Source organism: Balaenoptera acutorostrata, chromosome X (genome assembly GCF_949987535.1).
Source record: "Balaenoptera acutorostrata chromosome X, mBalAcu1.1, whole genome shotgun sequence".
Lineage (NCBI taxonomy): Eukaryota > Metazoa > Chordata > Mammalia > Artiodactyla > Balaenopteridae > Balaenoptera > Balaenoptera acutorostrata.
The window spans coordinates 115,018,494-115,032,072 of NC_080085.1; the positions used below are offsets into that span (position 1 = coordinate 115,018,494).

Genomic DNA, 13,579 nt, shown 5'->3' on the forward strand with positions numbered 1-13,579 from the left:
CCTCTTGCACTGTTGGTGGGAATGTAAATTGATACAGCCACTATGGAGAACAGTATGGAGGTTCCTTAAAAAACTAAAAATAGAATTACCATATGACCCAGCAATCCCACTACTGGGCATATACCCTGAGAAAACCATAATTCAAACAGAGTCATGTACCAAAATGTTCATTGCAGCTCTATTTATAATAGCCAGGACATGGAAGCAACCTAAGTGTCCATCGGCAGATGAATGGACAAAGAAGATGTGGCACATATATACAATGGAATATTACTCAGCCATAAAAAGGAATGAAACTGAGTTATTTGTAGTGAGGTGGATGGACCCAGAGTCTGTCATACAGAGTGAAGTAAGTCAGAAAGAGAAAAACAAATACCGTATGCTAACACCTATATATGGAATCTAAAAAAAAAAATGGTCAGAAGAACCTAGGAGCAAGATGAGAATAAAGATGCAGACCTACTAGAGAATGGACTTGAGGATACAGGGAGGGGGAAGCGTAAGCTGGGACAGTGAGAGAGTGGCATGGACATATATACACTTCCAAACGTAAGATAGATAGCTAGTGGGAAGCAGCCACATAGCACATGGAGATCAGCTCGGTACTTTGTGAGCACCTAGAGGGGTGGGATAGGGAGGGTGGGAGGGAGGGAGATGCAAGAGGGAAGAGATATGGGGACATATGTATATGTATAACTGATTCACTTTGTTATAAAGCAAAAACTAACACATCATGGCAAAGCAATTATACTCCAATAAAGATGTTAAAAAAAAAAAAGAAAACAATCCTATTTACCATTGCATCAAAAAGAAAATACCTTGGAATAAATTTAACCAAGGAGGTAAAAGACCTATATATTGAAAACTATAAGACATTAATGAAAGAAGTTGAAGAAGACAGATATAAATGAAAAGATATTCTGTGCACATGGATTGAAAGAATTAATATTGTTAAAACATCCATACTAGCCAAAGCAATATACAGGTTCAATACAATCCCTACCAAAATTCCAATGAGATTTTTTACAAAAATAGAAAAAAAGTCCTAAAATTTATATGGAACCATAAAAGACCCCAAATAGCCAAAGCAATCTTGAGAAAGAACAAAGCTGGAGGCTCCACACCGTGGTCCTTAATTTCAAACTATATTACAAAGCTATAGTAAGTAATGGTATTGGCATAAAAACAGATACATAGATCAATGGAACAGAATAGACAGCCCATCAATAAACCCACTCATATATGGTCAGTTAATTTATGACTAAAGAAGCCAAGAATGTACAGTGAGGAAAGGGTAGTGTCTTCAATAAACAGTGTTGGGAAAATTGGACAGCCACATGCAAAATAACGAAACTAAACCACTATCTTACACCACACACAAAAACTAACTCAAAATGGATTAAAGATGTGAGTATAAGACCTGAAACCATAAAACTCCTTGAAGAAAACATAGGTGGTAATAAGCCCCTTGACATAGGTCCTGGCAATGATTTTTTTGAATCTGACACCAAAAATGAATGCAACAAAAGCAAAAATAAACAAGTAGGACTACATCGAAATAAAAAGCTTCTGCACAGCAATACATCGAAATAAAAAGCTTCTGCACAGCAAAGGAAACCACCAATGGAATAAAAAGGCAACCTACTGAATGGGAGGAAATATTTGCAAAGCATATATCTGATAAAGGGCTAATATCCAAAATATATAAAGAACTCATACAATTCAATAGCAAAAAAAACCCAAATAATCTGATTTTAAAATGTACAGAAGATATGAATAGACATTTTTCCAAAGAGGATATACCGATGGCCAACAGATACATGAAAAGATGTTCTACAACATTAACCATCAGAGAAACCACAATGAGATACCACCTCACACCAGTCAGAATGGCTATTATCAAAAAGACTAGAAATAACAAATGTTGGTGAGGATGTGGAGAAAAGGGAATCCTAGTGCACTGTTGGTGGGAATGTAAATTGGTACAGACACCAGGAAAACCAGTATGGAGGTTTTTCAAAAAATTAAAAATAGAACTACCATATGATACAGCAATCCCACTTCTGGGTATTTATTCAAAGAAAACGAAAACACTAGTTTGAAAAGATATATGCACCTCCGTGTTCACTGCAGCATTATTTACAGTAGCCAAGGTATGGAAACAACCCAAGTGTCCATGGATGGATGAATGGATAAAGAAATTGTGATATATATGTATATATAATGGAATATTATCAGCCATAAAAATGAATGAAATCTTCCCATTTGTGACAACATGGATGGACCTTGAGGGCTTTATGGTAAGTGAAATAAGTCAGACAGAGAAAGACAAATACCATATGGTTTCTCTTACATGTGGGAAAAAAATACACACACACACACACACACACACATATAAAATCCAAGTGTTCATACATATAGAGAACAGATCGGTGGCTGCCAGAGGTGGGGGATGGGAGTGGGAGAAATGGGTGAATATTTTTGTTTGTTTAAATAAATTGAATTTTAAAAAAAGAATTAGGAGTGAAGAGTTCGGAGCACAGACAGGTCAGAATCTTAAGTTCTACATTTCACACTGGCCTGAGAGTATCCTTAACAGCCTCTAAAATAAGAATTCCATTTTTCTCTTGATATTTCAGAGTGATTTATACTGGATTGGAAATTATGGGTGTTTCTTTATAGAAAAATTTAGAGAAAATGTAAAATAGGCTGTCTTTTTAACATCTTTTAACTGAATTTTGGACAAGTAGTCAATGCCCTTGCTAACACTAAAGAAAGGTGTGTAACTATAATACTGGCATTATAAAGTTGTCTTCCTGGCCCAGATAGAATAGTTCTCTTCTATCATTCAGTCAATCTCAACAAGTCTCAAAGGAAAGATTACAAAACCCCAAAAGCAGAGGGGAGCCAGGAAGAAGATTGCTCTAATTGTACCATGAAAATGGAAAGCAACACCTAAACCCTGAAATGTAATACTCATCTTCTAGAAGAACAATTCTGTGAAATCTATCAATTTCAACTCTGGTTTGCCTCAATAAATGGGGAAATAACTTATGTTCCTACTTCTGTAAGGTGTATAATTTAAATCCAGATTTCAGATTTTAAAAAGGAAGGTATAGAAAAATCAAGCCCACATCAAATATGAAAATACCCCAAATAACTGTAAATGTGGTCACAGCAGAATTATCAAAGCCAGGGCTTCCCTGGTGGTGCAGTGGTTAAGAATCCGCCTGCCAATGCAGGGGACACAGGTTCGATCCCTGGTCTGGGAAGATCCCACATGCCGCGGAGCAACTAAGCCTGTGCGCCACAACTACTGAGCCTGAGCTCTAGAGCCCGCGAGCCACAACTCCTGAAGCCAGTGCTCCTAGAGCCCGTGCTCTGCAACGAGAAGCCACTGCAATGAGAAGCCCGTGCACCGTAACGAAGAGTAGCCCCCGCTCGCCGCAAGTAGAGAAAGCCCGCACGCAGCAACAAAGACCCAACACAGCCAAAAATAAATAAATAAAATAAACACATAAAATAAAATAAAAAGAATTATCAAAGCCAGTGAGGAGCAAAGTAACCTATTGATTACTTCAACCTTGAACAGTGGCCCAGAAAGGTTCATCTACTTGGCTAAAATGCCTGAAACTGTTAGTGTACACATGAAGAGCGCATGGTCCGATTTCATCATATCTGATATCTTGTCCATCTGCGGTCAGAATGGGTGGGCAGATCCCCAAAGTTTAACCCAATTGTCCTGATTCATTTAGTGTCTTTCACTGACAACACATATCCATGTTTGAGCTTGATTCCTGGCTATGGATGAATTTCACATTGCTGAAAACCAGAAGGGCACTCTCTGAAGCTTTGAATCCCTGGGGAAAGGCAGTCCCTTGCCACTGATATAAGGATTTATTGACCCCTGTGAGTCTGTGTCTTCCATTAATTTCAGTGCAACTGCCTTGACACCCTCTTTCAGTTTCAGAGAACACCACCTTCTTTACACACATGATTTTGTCCCAACTGCCTCTCTACTGTAGACAAACTTTAGACTACTTTTCTACGATGGTCTACCTGTTCTTCTTTAATTTCTTCTTTAATTTAACCTTTTAGAATCAGACTCAGTTTACCTGCTTATAACCATCTGACTGACCCTCCTGGCCACAGTCTGTTGCTAGCCAAAACATATGATCTGGCATATTTCTCCTGCTAACCAAATGTTTGGTTTTGGCTTCTCTTTTCCTATTTCTACCTATAAGAGTCCATTTCTCCTGCTATCCTCTGTGGTCAGGATAAACGTACATACCAACTATTCCATTAAGAATATTCTCTATATCAATTTCGAATCAATTGAGACACTGGGAATTTTATTGAGTAAAAATTCCAAAAGTGAGTTTAGGGTTCACAAAATAACCACTAAAACACAATAAGAAGGATAAATTTGCTTTGCTGAGCAGATTTAATGATGTATTCTAAAGTGGTATCTTAGTTATTAAACAACTGGTATTTCTAGAGGTTAATAATACTTAACATTTATGGAGCTCGTATTCTGTGCCAGACACTGTGTTAAGAGTTTTATATTCATTATCTCATTCAATCATCCCAATACTCTATGAAGTAGATAATATTAAGGAGCAATGTTAAAGTCTAATTTCAAAACAAAATCTGTCACAAATCTCAGTTCCAGACTTGTCACCAAATAGTGGTATTGAGTTTTTCAATATTTAAAGTTCTCAGATGTCATAATAATAGAGCTATGGGCACTAATTTAAAAATCTCCAGTTTCTCAATTTTCTTCCCAGCTTTCTGTAATTACAATATGAAAGCTCATTACTTCCTATCCATGGAAACCAGAGGATCCTGAATTGCTTGTAATTTTTTGAATATATCTTTTCATGCATGTCTGGCAAATAAGTTAGAAAATGCTTGACACATTGGGTTTAAAATCACCCATTCAAAAGAACATGTGGTCCAGAAATCTGGCATCCAGCTGGCAGAAGGGAAGCATAAAAGCCTTTGGGCATACTAAATCCCTCCCCCAATAATAAAACTCTCTACAAAAAAAAAATGGTTATCCAAATCAAAGTGAAAACTTTGAACCAAGACTGAGAAATTATGAAAAAACTGTGAAGCTATAATACTACAGCAAAGTAGCCAGCACCTATTAAAGCTCTCTCTGTTGCTAATTTGTAAGCTTGTTATATCAAAACCTGGAGTATGCAAATCAAAAGGAGAAGACAAAATAAAAATGATTTCTCCACATGAGGATTTCACGACATGATCTGAGTAAGAGCCTGAAAAGAAAGCAGGATTTGAAAATAAAACTCAAGGAAAATGCTGAAGTCAAACCAGCAAGGAAGTCTGTACACTAAGGTAAGCACCAACATATATGGAAAATAGGAAAATACCTGTAGATAAGAATCATTCAAAAAATGAACTCATTTTTAAATGGCCAAGCAAAAAAGGAGGAGGAGAAGGAGAAGGAGTAACGGCTTAAATATTGGATTAAAGAGAGCATTTACATTTATACTCAGGTGAATGGAATCCCATTAAAACTGATAAAATTCTATACTGTAGTTACCATGTTGTGTTCATCAATTTAAAATCATGTGAGTATACCTTTTAGGAATGATGAGGAAATTAGGTTAACATGATATCATCTATATCACCAAGTACTGAATGACTAAAATGATTAAATTGGACTGCCATATAATTCAATATATCAGTGAAGGAAACCAAAATGCCTTGATTCTATCTTAAATAACAGTATATCTCACAAAAGATCATAAAGTTCTCAGCATAATAGAAACTTCTTCAACTCACACTGACAGAAAACTGAACTTAAATTCCCAGGGTCCAAATATGGATGATATCATCAATCACATGTACTTGTTCCACTAAAACCATTCAAGCCTCAAGGAACAAAACAACTTTCACATTAGTAATCACTGAAACAATACAGCTTCGGTTATTAGGTTTGTCAAAAGTCAAACAAGACTCGTTCATCAAAGGATAAAGACTTTAAGAACGCTAGAGTTGCAAGTAATCCTGAAAGATCAAATCTAGCTCATTACCTTCAGGCAATTAAATGAAGGACTCTAAACCATTCAGGTAGATGGCTCATATCCAGTTATTGAATACATATTGATAGTATTTCTCCATAATTTCTCTTTCATAAATACATTCTTCAAACAAACATTTATTAAGGACTAACTTCGGGGCCACATAACTAGATGTCAAGGGTATAAACACAGATAAGCCACAGCTCCTCGTGTTTGCATTTTATTTTCAAAATTTCAAACAAATTTGGAAAAGATCATCTTAGTGGATAGATGACATGATTTCAGGAATCCAGATGTTATATAACTTTCATTTTAAAAAACCTTATGTTTAGGCCCACAAGGTTACTGATGAATAGGCCAAACCATAATATCCTCAGGAACTCATTCACTCCATGTGTGACCATGTTTCTCAGGAATCTTCCCATTATCTCTCTTTTTAAAAAAAATAAATTTAGGGCTTCCCCGGTGGCGCAGTGGTTGAGAGTCTGCCTGCCAATGCAGGGGACACGGGTTCGAGCCCGGGTCCGGGAAGATCCCACATGCCGCGGAGCAACTGGGCCCGTGAGCCACAACTACTGAGCCTGCGCGTCTGGAGCCTGTGCTCCGCAACAAGAGAGGCCGCGATAGTGAGAGGCCCGCGCACCGCGATGAAGAGTGGTCCCCGCTCGCGGCAGCTAGAGAAAGCCCTCGCACAGCAACGAAGACCCAACACAGCCATAAAAAAAAAATAATAATAATAAATAAATTTATTTATTTTTGGCTGTGTTGGGTCTTCGTTGCTGTGCACGGGCTTTCTCTAGTTGCAGCGAGCGGGGGCTATTCTTTGTTGCTGTGTGCGGGCTTCTCATTGCGGTGGCTTCTCTTGTTGTGGAGCATGGGCTCTAGGGGCGCAGGCTTCAGTAGTTGTGGCATGCGGGCTCAGTAGTTGTGGCTCGCGGGATTAGTTGCTCCACAGCATGTGGGATCTTCCCGGACCAGGGCTCGAACCAGGCGGATTCTTAACCACTGTGTCACCAGGGAAGCCCTTCCCATTATCTCTTGAGCTGCAATTCTGTCTCTTCCACAAACATGCATGCAACTTTTCTACAGTTCAGCTCTGCCTCTCTCTCAAGGAAGGCTTCCTAAGCCTTCATTGCTGGAATATCTTCCAAATGATTCCTCCTCTTCCTCACTCTCAATCACTCCTGCACTCACTACAAGATGGCTTCCATCTCCACCATTCTATTAAAACTGTTCTACATTCTACAACTGCATTCAAGAACAATGCTAATTTGAATTAAACATTGCTAGAACTGTAGGTACGTTCACTGTTACCTTCCCTAGCACAGTACCTAGCACAACTAGGTTCTCAATAAGTGTTAGCTGAGTTGAAAATTATATAAATAATAGAGGTGGCAGTAGGCATAAGATAGTAGTTACTCATTAAAAAATCTTTGAATTGTCAGTCGTGTGTAGGTAAGAGTCCATATATTTACAAAAATGTCTTATTTCCTTCATTCATCCTCCAAATATGTATTAAGTACTATATACAAGGCACTGGACATGGTTCCTCTTCTCATGGACTTTAGTAGTCTAGCAAACTATAATTGTGATGCCACACACTTAATAAACCTGTTTATAGAAAGAAGAGTACAACATGATTTTTTTCAATGTATCTATTTTATGGTAGAATAGAATTATAGAGTGTGCTTCTTTAGAAAGGGAGAAATCTCACTTTTTCCTCTAGGGGCAGCTTCTCACCTCTACCAAGAAGAAGGCATCACCGGGTGCTCAAAAAGAACTCTCCACCACAGGCCTATTATGTCATAGTTGTGTAGCTATTTCTGTGAACCACTTTTGCGCAGGACCTGGCCTGGTACCTCACGCTTAATAGGCTCTCAATCCATTTATTTTCATTGCACAGATGAGAAAACTAAAGCTCAGGGAAGTGAAGAAAGGCTAGTTGTTCTGTACTGTATAAAATGAGCTTTAGAATCACAAAGACCTGGATTTGACTCTTGGTCAAGATATTTAACCTCAGCATCTCAGTTTCCTTGCAGGATTAAATCATAGGACAGATGTGAAAATCCCTGGTGTGAGGTAGGCACTCCATAAATCCAAGATCCAGGTTAATGACATAGAACTGGTTTTAGACATGGTAGGCCAGTTGTTAGGAATTTAAAGAAAGTGAAAAATATATAAATGAGCAAATTATGGTATTTATTTGATGTTTTAGGCTTGAGCCAAAGCAAACATTTAAATAAATTCAGTGTAGGAGAGTGCAAAGGACCTAGATGGAAAAAAGTAGAGCTTCCCTAGGGACAGAAAACAGAGCTGATGTAACAGCATCCTTAGAGACTGGAGTAGAACTTTCCCAGATATTAGCAACATCAGTTAACTAAATCGGAAAAAGCTTTATATAATCAAAATAAAGGTATAGTGCTTCAAGGTGGCAAAAACAAACAATAAAGGAAAGATCTTTAAGCAGTACCTTTTCCAGACCTTTAAAAAGGAAACTTAATTTTAAATAAGTCTCATGAAAAATTGGAAACTTTAAACAGCTAGGTACTAATTTATGAGAATGAAAAAGAGAAAAAAATTACATGACCCAGCTTAAAAAATAAATTTAAAAAAACCCTAAAAGATATCCCATCATTGCATAGTGGTTGAGAATAGGATTTTGGAACAAGAAGCCCTTGTTCATAATCTTACCTCTTACCAGTTGAAAGACCTTGGGCAAGTTATCTAAATCATCTGTACTTCAGTTTCCTCATCCATAAAATGGTGTCAAAGACAGTATTAATCTCACAGGGTTGGATTGTAGATTAAAGTGTGTTAATATTTATAAAGCACTCTGAAGAGTGCTTGGCACTAAAAAGTGCTTCTGAAATAAACCATCAGAATTCATTTTGTTCAATATGGAAATAGGAATCTCACAAACCTCATCCCATGACTACAATGACTAAAAATAATTTTTTAATGTTTTGCTATGTATTTACTCTGAAGCCATCAAGTTCCTTATCTAAATACTTAGGAAATGAGGAACTATGGAGATGAACAATATAAAGGCAAGCAGTTGACTTGTTTTCTGTTTCTCCAGAAGGATCTAGGGGTGAAAATATAGAGTACAGAGAGAGACACATGTTAGCTCAACACAGTGAAGGACCAGCTCAGAGCTTGAGCTGTCCAACAGTGCATTGACCTGCTTCGCTAGGTGGTGCGCTCCTCTGCACTAGGTTTCTATCACACTGCATGGGAAGTTGGACTAGAAACATCAAAATCACCATACGAGGCTAAGATGCCATGAGTCAGTAACTTTTTATCAGAGAGAGGAAGTGCATTGCTAACTTGTAGGCTATGTGCATAGCACTGCATTTGGTCTTTGAGCGACAAAAAAATGCATATAAGATAGATTCTCTTCCCTCAAGGAGTTTATAATCTATTTGAGGAGACAACCTCACCTCTCCAAATTATTAGAGGTAGCATACGACTAAGTTCTGAATGTCCCTTGCTTTATAACCACAAACTCCTAGAAATACAGAGACAAGCTGTGCCCTCTCAGAATACTCTCTTATCCAAAGGTAATATTTCTTGTAAATCAGAATGGCTGTGTCTATGTGAATGAAAGAAATAAGCACCCCAGGGTTCCTGTTTTCCTTTAGTGTGAATATGAAAGTGCTATATCTACCAGTGTCTCCCAAATGTGAAGCACTGCCTTGATAGCAGCAGGTCCAGGCAATGCAGGAAAGGAGATGAGAAAGAGTGAACCTATACATTTTTATAATGCATAAAAATCTGTGCTTTTTATTGGTAGTTGAGTTGTTTAGTCATGAACTCAAGCAGACCTGAAGCTAAGATACATTCCCCACATTTTTGCTTTAATACGAGCCTGAGTCACAGACTCACAATGTGGGCAATGATGATCTACAGGCCAATTCCTTCATTTTCCAGACAAGATAACAGGACTATAAATGATAAATCACTTGGTCACAGTTACAAGAAAGTTAGTGACACAGCCAGCACAGGAGCTCAGTTCTAACAACCAAAATTGAATACTTTGTTCTACATCTTGGAGAAGTTTTAATATCTTTCTTTCTTTCTTTCTCTGTTTCTCTGTCTGTCTGTCTGTCTCTCTCTCTGTGTCTCTCTCTCCTCCCTTCTTCCTTTCCTCCATCAGTATCATTCTCTCTCTCTCTCTTCTTTCTCTTATTTAAACTCTTAATTTTCACAGCATGAGAACACATGTGATCATAAGAACTGAAGCCACTATGTCTCTACTTAAAACCATTCTACTTATTGAAAGGGAAGTTGAAATAAATGCTTTCAAAGGTTCAGAAGAAATAGAGTAATGGCGTCTTTTTACAAAGCAGACTATAAAACTGCCAGGAACTTGCTAGGGAAGTTAATAGATAATCTTTACTATTTGATGCAAATTAGCTTTTAAAACAATCCAACATCAAAGTCCAAAGGAAAGCAGGAGTTAGAATTAGTGACAGTGGCTGGCAGCTAGCTGGTGGAAGAGAGACCACCATGGGATTTTTCAGAGACCAAACGAAGTTACAGCCACTTATCTACATGTGTATATTATACTGCTGGAAACCAGTGCATGAAGGGAGGGAAGGGTGCACGCACTCGGGCTGTGTGTGTTTGTGTGTGTGTGTGTGTGTGTGTGTGTGTGTGTTGTTGGGGTAAGGGATAGAATCTTATGACTGCTGGCTAAAAAGGGGCTAAACCTAGTGAGACTGTACTGAATACATGACATGGTTCTTTCCTATATAAAAAGTGCCAAGAAATAATACTTCACCTGAGACCTAAAGAAATCAGACCTTCGTCATTTAGGGCAACTAGAACTAGCAGCAAAGCAATTAACTAGGGCAGTAGAAGAGAAAGCTATAAGCAGAAAGCCTACGGGAAGCTGTATAAAGGCATATAGCCTAAAGCATCTTAATACACAAAGTTAAAAGGAAGAGAAAAATTCTCCCTAAAGGAAAAAACCAAAGAAAGCATATGAGGTTATTAATAACAAAGTTTGATGGGAGAAAGGTACTCATAGTCATGCACTTTCATTTCCTTAAATATTACTAAAAATGGTGTATCAACCTGTCTATAATAGGTAACTGATGGAATATTTATATTGACCATTTTAATAATTAATTTTCATTGAAAAAAATCTGATTCACTTGTGTACTATAAACCTATTCTCGCTGTTATTCACGTGTGGGAAGCCCAGATGGTTACAATTTACAAACAGGCACGACCTAGTGGCAGCTAACAGAATTGCAAGCATAGTGGCTTGCCTGCATAAGGCTAGCTGTACAAGCATAATTTAGGAAGAAATATGTAGTATCTCAAAAATGTCACCAAATAACTAAGGCCATGCCTTTACAATAACTGCTTTTCTCACTTTGGTAGTATTTAAAATACATTCATATTATTACAGCTGAATCAATTGCACAGCAATTGCTATCAATGGATAAGATTTAGAAAATGAGTGGATTTCTCATTCATAATCAAACAAACATGATCTGTATAGATGGTAAATTAAACAAAGGTCCAGCCATCACTGTACCTAAAAAGAGGTTGGCTGAAATTTTTTTAAGGGATAAGAGGAGAATAATCTGGCATTAAATTGTGAACATAAAAAATGGCTGCATGAGAAGAAATAGCTTTTCTTCATCAGTTTTATGAAAAGATAAAGCACGCTATTGTCCAAAATCTATAGCTCATATAAAATAGATTCAATTAATAAAAACACTGGGTGATCCTTTTTATTTTTTTATTTTTATTTGTTTATTTATTTATTTACTTACTTATTTTTGGCTGCATTGGGTCTTCGTTGCTGTGCATGGGCTTTCTCTAGTTGTGGCGAGCGGGGGCTACTCTTTGCGGTGCACGGGCTTCTTCTCACTGCGGTGGCTTGTCTTGTTGCGGAGCACGGGCTCTAGGCGCGCGGGCTTCAGTAGTTGTGGCACGCGGGCTCAGTAGTCGTGGCTCGTGGGCTCTAGAGCACAGGCTCAGTAGTTGTGGCGCACGGGCTTAGTTGCTCCGCGGCATGTGGGATCTTCCCGGACCAGGGCTCAAACCCGTGTCCCCTGCATTGGCAGGCGGATTCTTAACCACTGTGCCACCAGGGAAGTCCTGGGTGATCCTTTTTAAAAGTCATGGTTACTAGAAACCACTTTGGTAGAAATCTTTTCAATACATGCCCTGTTTTTTTTTTTTTTTTTTTTTTTGCTTTTGGTCTTAATAAACAACATACAGTAAACCCAACTAAATCTTTCTTTCATTACTAGAGATATTATAATGGCTAAAGGCCAGCATTCCTGGACATCAATTCTTCTCAAGGTTAATAGAAGCTGTTGGGGTTTGGCTTGAATATGAATTGACCTTAGGCTACAACACAGGTAGTTTTTTTTCTTATAACCTCTGGTAAATTCATATCTTATTTCTCCTAATGACCAAATGCAGATAAAATTCTTATTGATTGTGGGTTTCAGACAGTTGAGGTCCATTTAACAGTTCACTGTATTTCACAAAATGTATCAACAACCCTCAGTAAAAGGAAAATGATGATCTTACAATGTAAATTCAAAATTAAATATATCTTATAATGCTAGCTAAAATCAAGAAAATCTGCTCCTTACAATTGCAAAGGTTGATAACATAAAGAATGGAAGAACATTCAATTTTCGCATCTAGTAGGAACTAGAAATGAGACTTAAACCTGAGAAAACAACTCATTCCATATTCCATTTCTTTACCAGGTTATTCATACCAATAGAAAAATCAGGAAAACGATTAGTAATAAGTGCAATAGTGCTGTACCTGCTAAAGATGGTGTACTGTGTTTGCTATCCAAATACACCAGTTATGCTAAGCAGAGGTAAGAAGAGCATGCTTTAAAAACTATCTGATGCAACAGAAATGCCGTTTCCTAAAAGCAGATGTAAGCTGAAATGATAAAACAGGATCAAAAAAGAAAAGGGAAGGGAGTAATGCAGAAAAAAGGGAGCTAAAACAGACTTTTTAGTGCTGAGTGCATAGTAGGTTTTCACAAATACATGTTAGCGTAAAAATCGAATTCTAACATAGAGCCGATCAAAAAGCCTCCCTCGAGTAAATTACTTTGAGTATATATATTCACACCTAGAAAACTCTATTAGGGCACATCTTATAAACTACTATGTATTTATTTTGTTGTGATAGCAGTAACTCTTTTAAATAAATTAGAATATTTGTTGCTCATTATACTGTGAATGATACAAAGCTGAACTTAACTTTGAAAGCTCTGCTTCTGAAGAAAATGCATGCGGTTTTCCGCTAAGCACACACAAGCGACATTTCCATCTGTATGGTATTCTTTTCAGGAGATTACTCCCTCTAACACAGGGTAGCACGAGCATTCCATCCACACAGAACTTGAAAATCCTTGCATAAGCAAAGTGTTACTGTTATTTGGAAAAACTTCCACTGGCAAACTGAAACTCAAAAAACATTGTAAAGTGTTCATCTTTATTCTACTTTTAGCCCACATTTCTATTTCTAAACAATGA

General features: G+C 37.6%; 1 protein-coding gene across 7 annotated transcripts in view; it reads right to left on the bottom strand.

The window, feature by feature from the left end:
• Positions 1-13,579, bottom strand: part of MBNL3 (muscleblind like splicing regulator 3) — a 113,060-nt gene that overhangs the window by 75,570 nt on the left and 23,911 nt on the right. The window contains exon 1 of one of the 7 annotated variants that reach the window (XM_007174529.2): positions 11,837-11,854. The exons of the other annotated variants lie outside the window; for them this stretch is intronic. The gene's annotated coding sequence lies outside the window, so the exon portion shown is untranslated. Of the gene's footprint in view, positions 1-11,836; positions 11,855-13,579 lie in introns of those variants that run through there. 7 annotated transcript variants of the gene reach the window in all.